The following is a 12,024-nucleotide window of genomic DNA, read 5'->3' on the forward strand; positions in this document are numbered from 1 at the left end:
CCCTGAGTTCATGTTTTCCAGTATTCCCCTATAATCCACACATCCATTCATTCTTTAAACAGCAGTTTTGAGTACTCACTATGTACAGAGTATTGTCCTAAGAGCTAGATTCTGGTTCAGGAAGAAAAAAGACATGATCTCTGCCTTCCTAAAATTTACAGTTTAATTGAGGAGACATTTTACACAAGTAATGTACAAATAAGTACAAAATTATAAAATAACTAATTACAAATGAAGATCTATGAAGGATGCTGGGAGAGAATAATGGGGGATCCACTTTAGATAGAGAGGGTCATGAAGTGTACTCTGAGGAAGTGGCATTTAAGCTAAGTTGTGAGGGATGGGGAGGTATTATCCATTACTTTTAAAACACAATGATTATCCAAGTAATTGGAAGGTAAATGACTGTGAGTTAAGAGAAAAAGGATATATACAGACCTATGATAGGAAATAGGCAGGAGTCCTTGCAGACAGGAGAATCCATTGTGACAGGAGCAAGCTGGAAAGAGACTTTGGATGAGGTTGGAAGGTTGGAGAGGATTCTGAGACTATGAAATATAGGAGTCCATGCTATGAGGTTTAGAATTTGTTCTAGGCACAATGGAAAGTTATTTGGGGTTTAAAGCAGCAGAGTAATGTGATAACATTTACATTTTAGAAAGATCTCCTGTTATGTTCTGTGTAAAATAAATTAAAGAGTAGAAGGGAGAATCACTGGGAGGCTCTTGTAGATATTATGAGTCAGAAATGATGGTGACTCAGAAAGGAGGAATGGCAGAAGAGAGCGAGAGAAGTGGAAATATTGCAAATGTATTTTGGAAGCAGAATCAACAACATTTGAGAATAGAGTAAATTGAGAAAACAAAAGAGAAGAAGAAATCAAGACTGGTCCCCAGGATTCTCAGTTGGACTATGGGTAGTTGATGGTGCTACTTGTGAACATGGTCACTGAAGGATATGGAAAATAATATCCCCCAAAAAGCCCCCAGGAAGAGAAGAGGAGGGAGGGGGGAAGAAGGCAAACATTAATCCTCTCCAGTGGCAATGGGTCTGGAAGGCAGGAGGCAAATACTTAGCATTGGGCCCTGGACTTTCACCCTTTCGCATTGTCGATGAGTCCTGGAAGGAGACAAGCAAGTAGTGAAACTCTGGGTAACAGCGGATCCCAGAGGAGGAAGATAAACAATGAGGCCAGCCTCTGGGCTTTCATCCCTTCCCAGTTTCAGATTTTCCCAACTTTTTTCCTGACTGCCCAAACCGACAAGTTCTGTTTTGGTCTCCAATGATTAAGCCACTGTCATCGTAAACTATAAAACACAGACCCCTTCTGTAACTGGCCGTCATTTTCTACCCTGAAAACAGGCCCCTCCAATGCCTGACTGATTGACTCCAGCTTAATAAATGGCATGGCTTCATCCTTTGAGGTCTGCTCCCACCTCCGTTATTTGTGCTTAAAGGCATGACAGGGAGAAGAGAGAATTGGTGGGTGTAGGCGGGGCATGGCAGACAGAAGGGAAAGGGTTCCTTGGGTAACATGTTAAATTTAGATGTCTATGAGATTTCCCAAGTGGAGATGCCACGTAAGCAGTTCTACCCACCATCCGCCATAGCTGCCCTGCCATTTTCCAACTGTGAATCACCTCTAGTGTCCTATCTATGTCCTCTGAACTTGGACCCAGACTACTGTACTCCTGAGAAAAGATCCATAATCATGACAGTCTGACTCACTCTATGTGTGGCAGAGAGAGAGCCGCTCACCCAAGGCCTGTCACCCCCTCCTTGGAAAGCAGCAAGAGCTATGAAACAGCTGCTTGAGGGCTTCACGGAAGAGTGAAGTGAGGACAGGTGAGGGAGGGTACTTCCAAGGACAGGTGGTTAAGAAATAGTCCAACCTTCTCTATAGTCACTCTTTCCCTTTCTGGTTTTATGAAGATAAATATGGTGACTTTGAATGCCACGTGCCAGAAACAGTGAAGACACAAGAACAGGAACTTGAGTGTTCAAATCGCTGCCTGGAAGAGAACTGACAGGGAACAACCATTTTAGACTTTACAAGAGAAAGAAACTCCCATTGTGTTAGGCCTTTGAAATATAAGGGCTTATTTGTTATAGCACCTACCATACTTTGACATCCAATTAACATCTATTTCCCATTAGACTTTGGCTGCTGCTTAAATGTCTTTTGCATCAGGAGGTATAGTGTGGTATGGTTTATGTATTTTGTGGGGTCTCTGGGACATCAAGACAGACCATTTAGTCCCTTAGAGTATATGCCAATAGGGATTGATGGAAACAGAGTAAGTTTCCAGGATGCCTGTATTTAAATCCTACACAGGAAGATGACAGCTGCCCTTGATTATGTTCAAGTTGTGTCTCAGGATGGTTTAAACAAATATTCCTCACTCAGACTCATTCTGTAGCCGGATTTGGTCCTAGATAGAAGGGGCTGGATCTTTTTGAAAAAACAAGGCTACCTTTTAAGGATTAAAAGAGAGAGGATTGCTTAGTGTTTGAATTATCTAAGCTGAATTTAAAGGATGTGACACTTTGTAAAGAAGGAAATATTCAACCTCTGGTGCTGCAGAGAACTTGGGATCTCACTGGAGGGGATTGCTAAGCAACTCTGTGGAACAGGAGCCTCCAGCAGGATCAACTGTGGCTGCTGGGGCCAGGGCAGCAGTGTAGTAGAGGCCACCCAGGAGGGACACCGGAGGCAGCACTGTTAGGCGGTGGTCAGTGTCTTATATAGGAAAGCAGAGCCAAGGAAAACAACAGCAGGGAAGTCGCCCTTAGCCCCAGGGGTCTCATCTCCTCTGTCCTGACTGCTGAATCATAGAGTCCCTTATACGAGAGGTCGGAACCTCAGAAAAAGGGAGGAGGTTGGTTTCCAAGATAAAGCAGGTTTCATGGAGACAGAGCCCAGGCAACAGCAATAAAATATTTGACCATCTGCCGCCCCCCGCCACCCCAGGACTGTAATATATATCCCTGGTTTTTTTGGTTTTTTTTTTTTTTTTTTCCTTTTTTCCCCTGTAGTTCATGTTTTTCTTAAGACAAAGTTGCTGTGTTTTTCTGGAATCATCTGTTGATCTCCTAAGATCCTTCCCACAGCAGCCACGTCATGACCGCCCCCGGTCAGGCTTGAGTCATCTCACCTGACAGGCAGGTGCCCTTGATCTTCCTGGGTTATTTCTGTCATGCTCCAGGGCTTCACTCTTAGCTCACAGAATGCCACCTCTCTTACTTCCTTTCTTTGGCTTCCTTGTCCCTGCATTATAATCTACTCTCCACTGCCTTTCCTTGACTTTAAAACATTCTGCACCCTAAAGCGGTTGTGCTGGTCCCTAACCTTAACTCGTGTATCATCCTATTTTCTTCTTCCTTTAAAACTCTTTTAAATGCTGCCTCTGTTTCTCTCTATAGGTCTAGAACTGACCTGTCAATCCACTCCCTGATGAGGTGTGTATTCTCCTGATAAGGCGGCATTTTTAGGAAGGGTTGAAATCCTTCTTTTTGTTGTTCCCCTTTTCCCATCCTTCCACCTGTAATTCACAGAGTAGTGTCATTAGTCCCCATAAGTTGGTTACTGAGTTGGTTTCTAATTTGTATTTGTTTTAATAAAATCTAGTTATTAGTCTCATCAATCCTTTCCTTTCTTTCTCTTTCTTTTGTATTTTCTTTCTTGTTCCCCCAGTACTGGGGATTGAACCCAGGGCTGCTCTATCACTGAGGACCATTCCCAACCCTTTTAATTTTTTTTTATTTTGATACAGGGTCTTGCTGAATTGCCCAGGTTGGCCTCCAACCTGTGATCCTCCTGCCTCAGCCTCCTGACTAGCTGGGCTTACAGGTGTGTGTGCCATGTACCTGGCTTCATCAATTATTTTATATAAATGTTATAGTAATTTTGTAAGTCATTTCCTTTTTCCTGTCTTATCTCAAAGAATGCATCAGAAAGGCAGGACCTAGAAAAAAATCTTTCTAAATTGTATGTATGATTCTACTGTTTCCTCCCTTTTAAGTTGTTTAATGACTTCCTTCCTGTAACCTATAGGGCAAATTCCAAACCTCTCACACATGTGGACAGTCTTTCTGATGGCATCTGTTCAAGTCTGTCCTCTGAACGCCACTCCCTGTCCCAGTCTCTCACTGAACACATCCTCACTGCCTACACAGCCATAGACGGACGACACGCACTTTCTTGTCTTGTCCCTCTGCACTTGTTGCCTCCTCTTGGGAAACCTGCCCCTGCCCACCCACTTCCAGAGTCGTGGACATACCTCTACATATCCAGAAGTGCATCCGGGAAGGCGATTCGTCACTTTATAGGGTGTATGTGTTTTTTCTACTGTGTGAGTCATGCTCCAACAAACATCCAAATATAACAACAAATCCAACGGTGGCAGATTGACACACATCTGGAACTGGTCAGCTGCTGTACCTCCTTTCTCCTGCATTAGGCATGAGATCTGGCTGGAGTAGCGATTACATCTGTCATAGAGCCATCAGGTCTCTGAGGATCCTGGTCCAAAATGAGATACATGGGGGATTAAATAACTGGTGCCACCTTAAGTTGTTATTTGAATTGTGCTTTCATACTTATTTAGTAAAATGGAGAGGATTTAACTTCCAGTAACAGAAATGTGTGTTAAAATCATGTTATAGTTTCTAAGATTAGTATCACTTGCCTTCTCACCATCATCATCATAGCTAATAGTATTTACAGTGTGTCGCACACTGTGGTATGTTATCCTCTTGATCCAAACACTGTTTATAGCTCTACTCTTACCATATTATTTAGTTACACCCTCATAAACTCCTGCCATTTCCAATTGCTTTAAAAAAAATGTTTTTTGTAGTTGTAGATGGACAGCATGCCTTTGTTTATTTGTTTATTTTTATGTGGTGCTAAGGAGCACACCCAGTGCCTCCCACGCTCTGCCACTGAGCTACAGCCCCAGTCCTCCAATCACTATTAACCTGCTATACTTTCTCTTCTTTTTAAAGCACCTTCTAATGTAGTATATCATTTACTTTTTATTTTGCTTGCTGTCCATTACCTGTCTTTTCTTTCCAGGATATAAATTCTATAAGGAAACAAACATGTCTTTTTTTTTTCATACCTCACTACAAAAACCTAATAGATAGTAAATATTTGTTTCCTGACTAGTCACAACCTTATGAACTAGGTAATATTGAAAAAATCCTCATTTTATGAATAAGGGGATAAAGATACAAAGAGGTTAGGATACACAGCATGTGGGTGGAGAACCTAGAATTTGAGTTAACAACACATCACAGATTCTGCATGTGGAACATTACACCGAATGTACTGTGATAATATATTTGGAATTATCTTTTATTGTATTTTCACCAGTCATGTTCGTAAAGGGTAGTGGTCACTTTTATGGGTGTAGTTATCAAATATTGTTTGAAAAACATTTTGAAGATCTTTTATTTCTGGCTTTCATGTTCCAAAAAGTGTTTCCTTCTACAGTGTTCATGTTCTCTTTAGATTTTATTAGATTTATTTAGTTTTTATTGGTTTCATTTTCCAAACCAGGGAACATCTTTGTAAGTATATTCAGGATGTTTAAGTTTAAATAATACTTATCACTTGTCCCTTGCAACAGTGTTACATTATGTTTGTATGGTTTCAGAATTCTCACTGCCAAATAAAAGGGTTTGTCAGTCAGTTGGTGTCCCTGAATCATATCACCCAGAAATCTCCACAGAGACAAAGGGTGGTGGATTAATTTCTTTTTTTAAAAATCATATCCTTCATTTTTATTTATTTATTTATCTATTTATTTATCTCTTTATTTATTTATTTTTACAGACTGCATTTTGACTCACTGTACACAAATGAGGTACAACTTTTCATTACTATGGTTGTACACGATGCAGATTCATACCATTTGTGTAATCATACATGTACACAGGGTAATGATGTCTGTCTCATTCCACTATCTTTCATACCCCTGCCCCCTCCCTGCTCTCATTTCCCTCTATGTAATCTAAAGTTCCTCCATTCTTCTCTTCCCCGCCACCCCCCAAGCCCCATTATGTATCATCATCCATTGATCAGGAAAAACATTCAGTCTTTGGTTTTTTGGGATTGGCTTATTTCACTTAGCCTGATATTCTCCAATTCCATTCATTTATCTGCAAATGCCATATTATTATTCTTTATGACTGAATAATATTCCATTGTGTACATATACCACAGTTTCTTTATCCATTCATCTGTTGAAGGACAATCTACCTATTGTGAATTGAGCTGCTATAAACTCTAGATGATGATGTATCCTGGGCACTTTTTCTTTCTTATGCTTTTTAAATACCAGCTAGTGTTTATTATTTTGAATTTTTTAGAGAATGAGGGTGATCTGCTTGGACCTTCCCTTTTAGGATTGAGAACAATGGCACAAGCCTGTGGGCCGGTGTGTGGAGGGACAGGAAATCCAGCCAGCACTGTGTCTGTGCCAGTAGAGCTCACATTCCGCTGGTGGAGGCTGAGGTTGGAGACACACAAATGGGTAGAGAAATAAATACATAAAAATCATGAGAGCTATGAAGGGAAAAACAAGATGTTATAGTAAAAAAAATGGGAGGGTTGACTTTACATTTTTTCCTGTATAAGGCATTCATCATGACTTTTTGCCAATAATTGTAATTTAAAAATATTGCATTAAAATATTATCTTCATTACTGAGTTGTGGATTCCCCCACTTAAGTTTTATACTCAAGGTGAGAGTCTTGCTTGCTGTACTCTGACTTCAGCTTGTGGGTCAGGGTGTTACAAGAACAGATGCAGAGTGGACTCCGTGAACTTCCCAGGGCTGCAATCTGCCTTTGTAGGAAGAGAAGAGTCAGTGAACTTTCTGATGGTTCCTCCCCTTCGGGTTCTCGGGTGATAAACGAATGTGGTTTATATTATTCTCTGACCTTTTGGTAAATATTCCGGTGGCCTTCCAGAGAGTTCTGTCAGGTTTTATAAGAAGCTGTGGTTTGGGTGAAAATAGTTCTGTATATAAAATGCATGTGTTCTACAGGAGAGGATAAAGATGATGTAGAGAAAACACTGTGCTGGAAAGTGGGCCCTAATTCTTGTGGCCTGCACAGTGGGCAGCAGTGAGGAATTATTCCAGAGTTAATTTGATTCATTTTGTGTGACTGTTTGGTGGACAAATATGGAGAGCAGTGAAGAGGGTGTTAAAGGGGATCTTTGTGTTTTACATTACACATTTGAGTAAGAACATTTCTGTGCCTGACTTGTTTCACTGAATGTAATGTTCTCTAGGTTCACTTGTGTTGTTGAAAATGGCTAGATCTCTTTTTCAATACCAAATAGTATTCCATTATCGATACATCATGCATTCTTTATCCATCCATTCCTTGATAAACAAGCTGATTCCATATCTTTTGAGTATTATGAATAATGTGGCACTAAATATGAGAATCCAGGCATTTCCACAAGGTGCAGATTGCATTTCCTTTGGGCATATATCCTAGTATAGAGATTGCTTTGTGAAATGATAGTTCTAATTTGAATTTTTTGAGGAATCATTGTACTGTTTTCCATGATGACTATGCTATTCTCCATTCCCACCAACAGCATATATAGGGTTCCTTTTCTTCTTGCCAACACTCTTGCCAATACTTCCCTCTTGACTTTTTGATGACAGTCATCCTAACAGGGATGACTTTCCTGATTTTTACACTTTCCTGTTTAGCAATACTGTTTCCATTTGTCTGTCTTATTTGGAGGAATGTCTCTTCAATTCTGTTGTTTATTTTTTAACTATATTTTTAATTTTGCTGTTGAGTTATAGGTGTTCCTTATATAATTTAAATGTAAGCCCTTTATCAGATTATGTGGTCTGCAAATCTCTTCCCCCAGACAAAGGCTGCTTTTTTCTTCTGTGAAATTATTTCTGTGCAGAAACCTTTTAGTTTGATTTAGTCCCACTTTGTTATGTTTGCTTTTGTTGCCTGGGCCTTTGATGTGATATCCAAAAGTTCATTGCCAAGGCCAATAACAAGGAGCTTTACCCTGTTCTCCTCTAAGAGTTTTAAATAGAAACAGAGTAGACCAGAAGTTACCAGGGGTGGGAAAGGGAGGTTTTGGGGAGAAGTAGGTCAAAGGGTACAAATTTGCAGTGAGGTCAGATAAGTAAGTCTAGAGATTGAATGTACAGTATGAAGACTGTAGTTAATATCCTGTTGGATACTGAACATTTGCTAAGAGAGTGCTCACACCACTCAGAAGAGTAACTATGGAAGATGATGAGCAGGTAGGTCTATTTGACTGTAGTAATTATTTCACTATGTGTATGTTCAGCAAAACATAATGTGGTACCTCTTAAACATGTACAATTAATGCAATTTGTTTTTTAAAAAAGGAATCTTGATGTAAATTCTGAAACATGGGAGGAGAAGTTATGCAAGTGACAAGGTAGCCCTGGAAGCAGAATGACTTATGCCTGGCAAAGCTTGAAGTTTAGTTGTAAGTTAGAAGAGTACCATTTTGAAAAGGGAACTTAGAGAGGGAAATCAAATATACACTTTGGTCTAATACCTAATGGCCAAACATTAAAGTATATTTATGCAAAGAGGAGCCCAAAGCTTGTTGTCAGTATCAAGACATGAAATTGGAAAAATTTAGAAATTTTACTCTAAGTAGTTGAACAACTAGTGCAAATATATTATGAAAATTCAGTAGTCACATTTTTAGTGATATTCTCCTGCAGGAACAGGAATTACTAACATGGGTAGCTGCCTGATTACTTGCATGGTTACTCTACTGCTTATTAGTGATGCAGGTCTAGCTTTAAATCAAGGGCAGAGGAAGAGTAAGGTATTTGGGGAATATTTAATTTTTTTCTTAACAATTTCTTCTTTCCTTCATACATCTGATAATAATTTATTGTATTCATACTGATGACAACTTACTGTGAATATTATATATGATTTGGGAGTTTTTCTCCTTTGTCAAATTGTGAGGTGGCAGTATTGACATTCTCCTCCTTGCTCTGCTCTGGTGAGTCCCCATGGAACCTATTTTTAAAAGTATAGTGGCCTAAATGAAATAAAACTACTCAACATAGATATTAAAGGTCACTACTTTTAATACAATGTGTGCCAGTTTATTGAACAATTATAGAAAAGTTATCACCTTGATACAGTCTAACCCATTATTCTGTGTTGTATAATCATTTAATTTTATTAGATGTTTGTTGGCTGAAAGTTTTTGTTTTCTCTAATGTCATCTGAATAATGCATTCTCAATATTTACATTAACTGTCCAACTATTTATCTGTTTATTTAAATATTTAAAAGATTTTTCATTGTACATGCGATCAATATCTTTAACAGTCATCATTAATCACGATAGTACATATATAGGATATATTATAACAATACTTGTATAGCATTTTTTTCTTCAACTGATAGAATCTTAATATAATGCACATAAGGAGACTTTTCATCCTGAGATACATCTAGAATACCTACTTATATTTAAAAAACAATGTTCACTAGTGACTATGAATCTGAATTGACATTTTTTTCTTTTATGTATTACCAGCATTGCTAGTCTGAGAGTTGTGGTATTCAAGATGCCAGAAATTGCTTTGCAGTAAGTATTGGTCTTTTAGGTGACAAAGCTGAATGGTAAACTATGGTCAAATACTGGGGCTACCAGCGCATCTCTGGTGTCTGTTCCCCTAAACTGGTATTATGAGCTTGAGGGGACTTGCTTTATTATTAAAGCTAGTGTGATGCTTTTCCCAGGACACATGGGCAGAGCTGGTGCATGCAGCTCTGGCCTGGCTACACATATAATCAATCAAGGCTATCAGTTATGGGGGTCCAAAACCCAATAGGCCTTGCTCAGTATGCCTGAAGTACACTGTAACTGCTTGGATTGTTCCAGGGGACAAATTCTGGGGAAGCATTTAGATGCAAGATTACCAAAATTCTCTTCACTTTGGCAGTGATGGGGGAAACAGGGGAAACATGAATTTAAAGGAATTTTTTTTAATTAAATTTTTTTCATATCTGATTATCAGTACATTATAGTTATACCTAATGGTGAGATTTGGTATTACATATTCATACATGCACACAATATAATAATATCACTTGGCCAATGTCATTCCCCAGTATTTCCCCTTTCCTTCCCCTCCTCTCTTTACTTGGTCCCTTTCCTCTATTCTACTGATCTCTTAAGGGAATAATTCTATAAAATGGGCCTGCTGTGCTGACCTCCACATTCTTTCTCTTTTAAAAAGCAATTTATCTGCAGCCCTGCCTGGCTTAAGTGGATAGGACATGTTCCATTTCTCAGGAAACTACCTGCTATCTGCAGGAGAAATAGTTTCCAAAATGCTGGTAAGGAGAACACAAGCTCTCCTGCAGGAGAGGAACTTTTGTTATATAACCCAGATCCTGGAACTCAGGGAGATAAGGATAGTTCTCCCTAACGATAAGATCTGTAAGTACAGGTTCCAATTAGAACTGGTCAGCATGGGCCAAAGTCATCTAGAGTTGTCATGGCCAGTGGGGACTTGAAAGTCTGATGTCATCCTACTGTCAGTTAAAAGTCAAGAGATGAACCTGGACTGGACTCTCTGGAAACTTTCATGGGACCCCAATAAAACTGGAACATAGGAGAGGCATGCTGTTCCTCTCTCTTTGAGAGGACCCATCCTCTCCCTTGAGACTGTCCCTTTTTCCCCTTTCCCTTCTAATAAACTCATACCTGTTACTCTGAACGACATATCTGAAATCCTGATTTGATCAGGAGTTTGAAGGGGGCCTTCATGCTGCCTCAGTTCTCCAGAAGGCCCCAGTGCTGTAACAGTAGAAATACAAAAAGACCTCAGCCTAGGCATGCCTGTGAAGAGTGTTCACCATTCTGTGCTTGGGAACTGGAAGTTAGGTTTCATATGAATGAACACTTATTTTTTCCACCTTCCATGTAAAGTAAGACATTAGAATTCCATTTCTTCCAATCATACCAAGAACCCATATTATTTATAAGAGATAAATATTGCACAATAAGCCTTGCAGTTACTTTGAATTACTCTCCCATGCAAATTTTGCAGCCCCAGGGGGTAGACAACAAGGAGAACAGGGAAGCTGAACAAAGAAGGGCCTGTGTAAGAGAGAAAATATTTCCAGCCGAACATCAGCTAATTAGCCCTCAAGGGTTGCTCCCTCCTTGAGAGGGTAGGCTTGGTCCTCTCTTGGTACCATATTTTCCAAGGGCAGTGAAGAGACATTGACCATAAACGAGGTCTACCAAATGGCATCCTGAAAGAAGCTCAGATTTACAGAAAAACATCCAAGGCCTCACTCCAGGGGAACTGGAACAAAGATCACTCAGGTCAGTGATGGAATTTTAGGTCCCAGGAGGCAGAAGCTAAGGCAGGGATCATTATTAGATGCCACACAGGGATTTGGATGACAATAAATAGCAGTCTGTCCAGGGACACAGGAAGATCTGAATTCTGCTTGCCACATACAACCCCCTTCCCTGCCACTACTCTGTCCTCATCCCTGCCCCCTTGGCCTGGCTTCCTAACTACAAGGCATAAGGTCAGGAAATTTCCCCAGCCATGACCTGGCTTTCAGTTTCTTGAGCCCCACACCTCCATTGACATTCTCCTCCTCACTGGACTCTGACTTTCTCTCCACTGCAATGGCCTCCCTAGATTTTGTCCCTTCCCAGGACTGTTCTGTGAAGAGTGTAAAATTCAGATACCCCACTCTGTGGCCACAAACTTTTGTCTTTCCAGTTGGTTCATTCTTAATAATCTCTTGCCATTGAACACTTTTTCTTCAATACCATTTCTTTCCTGTCCAGCTGAGTTCATAGTGTACCATTTCAACCTTGTACTGATATCCTAAACCTCCCTGTTCCTTTTATCCCTTCATCATTCATCTAACAAAATCTCAAACCTTGAATGAATCAGGAATCTACTGTTCCATGCCAACAGAGCTCTGGGAAAAACAAAC

General features: G+C 39.9%; 1 long non-coding RNA gene across 1 annotated transcript in view; it reads left to right on the top strand.

The window, feature by feature from the left end:
- LOC124962408 (uncharacterized) overlaps positions 1-9,754 on the top strand; it is a 48,657-nt gene extending 38,903 nt beyond the window's left edge. Inside the window, exon 6 of the long non-coding RNA XR_007104472.1 lies at positions 9,590-9,754. This is a non-coding gene — a long non-coding RNA (uncharacterized LOC124962408). The remainder of the gene's footprint in view (positions 1-9,589) is intronic.
- The last annotated feature ends 2,270 nt before the right edge of the window (positions 9,755-12,024 follow it).

Source organism: Sciurus carolinensis, chromosome 12, assembly GCF_902686445.1.
Source record: "Sciurus carolinensis chromosome 12, mSciCar1.2, whole genome shotgun sequence".
NCBI lineage: Eukaryota > Metazoa > Chordata > Mammalia > Rodentia > Sciuridae > Sciurus > Sciurus carolinensis.